This window comes from Babylonia areolata, chromosome 1 (genome assembly GCF_041734735.1).
Source record: "Babylonia areolata isolate BAREFJ2019XMU chromosome 1, ASM4173473v1, whole genome shotgun sequence".
NCBI classification, from domain to species: Eukaryota; Metazoa; Mollusca; class Gastropoda; order Neogastropoda; family Buccinidae; genus Babylonia; species Babylonia areolata.
In genome coordinates, this window is record NC_134876.1 from 10,930,099 (window position 1) to 10,932,598 (window position 2,500).

Consider the following 2,500-nt stretch of genomic DNA (forward strand, 5'->3'; position numbering starts at 1 on the left):
CAGGAACAACAGGAACAACAAGAACAAAGAAAAGGAGTAACAGACGCAGATCCCAGAACATGACATTAGTGGAGTGATGGCCTAGAGGTAACGCGTCCGCCTTGGAAGCGAGAGAATCTGAGTGCGCTGGTTCGAATCACGGTTCAGCCGACGATATTTTCTCCCCCTCCACTAGACCTTGAGTGGTGGTCTGGACGCTAGTCATTCGGATGAGACGATAAACCGAGGTCCCGTGTACAGCATGCATTTAGCGCACGTAAAAGAACCCACGGCAACAAAAGGGTTGTTCCTGGCAAAGTTCTGTAGAAAAATCCACTTCGATAGGAAAAACAAATAAAACTACAGGCAGGAAAAAATACAAAAAAAAAATGGGTGGCGCTGTAGTGTAGCGACGCGCTCTCCCTGGGGAGAGCAGCCAGAATTTCACACAGAGAAATCTGATGAAAAAGAAATACAAATACAAATTCCAATCTCAGCTCACAGCACACACTGACAGTCAAGTCTCATGGATCACAGGGAACTTCCGAATCACAACAAACCAATCAATTCAAGATTGGTCAATATAATGTTTTCCACACCTGTGGAATCATACTGGCTCTATATATAGGATAAGAGTCCATGTTCCATCACTAAATCTAAATAAGACTGCCATTTAATAGAGAAATCCCGATAATTCCTTTCCATTAGGTGTGTTTGTTTTTCAGTTGTGTACTTGTGCTTTGAGTTCAGCAATGAATGTGTGTAAACCTGGTTTAACCTTATTGATTATGCACTTATATGTGAAGAATTTTGCCCATAAAACTATCAAATCAAAAACATCATCTGTTTTAGTTTTTTCGTCAGTGCCAAAACGTTTGTAGATCTGGGCAAAACCACAAATAATGCTGCACTTCATCTTTTTGGGTGTCACAAAAATTACAGTTGTCATTATCAGTCACACCCATTACTTTTAGGATATTATTTGACACCAGGATTCTATGGCATAATTTGATCTGAAACCATTCAATCTTTAGTTCCCTAATTTTCTTTTTTTTTTTTTTAAATACAATCTCCCAATCAGTTTGTGTATTTAGCTTATTTTCCCATTCTTCTTACTACTACTACTACCACTACTACTACTACTGCTGCTGCTGCTGACAATGCTGCTGTTGCTGCTACTTCTACTACTACTACTACTACTGCTGCTGCTGCTGCTGCTGATGCTGCTGTTGCTGCTACTTCTACTACTACTACTACTACTACTACTACTACTACTACTACCACCAGCACCACTACCAGCACCACTATTGCATTCAAAATGCAAACATTTGACGTTTGTGATACGTTTGACCGTCCAAAACCCAGAAAGAGTGGAACTGCAAAGGACTGTACAACAGTCATGACCAGTCTTCTTTGTGTGACAATTGAGCATATAATTTTTGACTGTAGCTTGATGAAGCATTATGTACACGAAAGTGTGTCTTCACAAGTGACTGAGAACGTTGATGTTTTTGACTTTTTGCATTCATTATCAGTTGTTTCGTTTGTCATTTTAACGCCTTCTCTTTTACGAAGTCCTTTCCTGTAATTGTATTTCGATTTTTTTTTTTTTTTTTCAAATTTCACACACATTTCACCCTCATTTGCCCAGTTTCCCCCCAACCCTCCATTCATTCACATCTCCCACCCCTTCTAACCGATAATACTCAAATGTATTCATAAATACTTTAACAAAATTTAATGTCTTCAATCACCGATGTGTGTGACGGGACATTAAACAAAAATTCCTCCATAGATAGATAGATAGATAGATAGATAGATAGATGAAGAAAAAGAGGGGAGGGCAGAATTAGAGACAGAGAGATAGGAAATTTTCTCTGTCTGCATAGAAATGTGACCAGTGTGATTCAGTTCTTTTGTTCAAGCTATATGATTGTCTTTAGTTTCTACAGTTTTAGAGTTATGCATGCGTGTGAATGACTGGTGCGAAAGCGCTTTGATTTGTCTCTGCACAAGATCCAGCGCTATATAAATACCATTATTATTATTATTATTATATGATAAGATAAGAAAAGGTCAAATGAACTGAACTGAAATAAAGTGAAACAACAAAAAATTGAACGACATTAAACAAAAATTCCTCCTTGTGTGACCGGAATTCAAACATTGACACCGCTGCCCTGCACTCGTTTCCGGTCAGGGATACATCACTGACCGCCCCCCTGTGTCCATTATGGGACTGGTTTCCCTCTGCCTGTGTCTGTCTAGTGCGTCTCTGTCGATCTCGTCTGTCTGTTTTGTGTGTCTGTTTTCTGTTTCTGTCTGTGGTAGTTTGTTTGTTTTGGGGTTGTTGTTTTTTTTTTGTTGTTGTTGTTGTTGTTGTTGTGTGTGTGTGTGTGTTGTCTCTCTTTGTCTTTTTTTGTCTGTCTGTGTATGTGGCTGTTTATCATTCTCTCTCTCTCTCTCTCTCTCTCTCTCTCTCTCTCTCTCTCTCTCTCTCTCTCTCTCTCTCTCTTTCTCT

The 2,500-nt window shown here is 39.4% G+C and overlaps 1 protein-coding gene across 2 annotated transcripts in view; it reads left to right on the forward strand.

Moving 5' to 3' along the window:
- Nucleotides 1–2,500, forward strand: part of LOC143291147 (innexin unc-9-like) — a 492,319-nt gene that overhangs the window by 302,483 nt on the left and 187,336 nt on the right. The gene's annotated exons all lie outside the window — the stretch shown is intronic.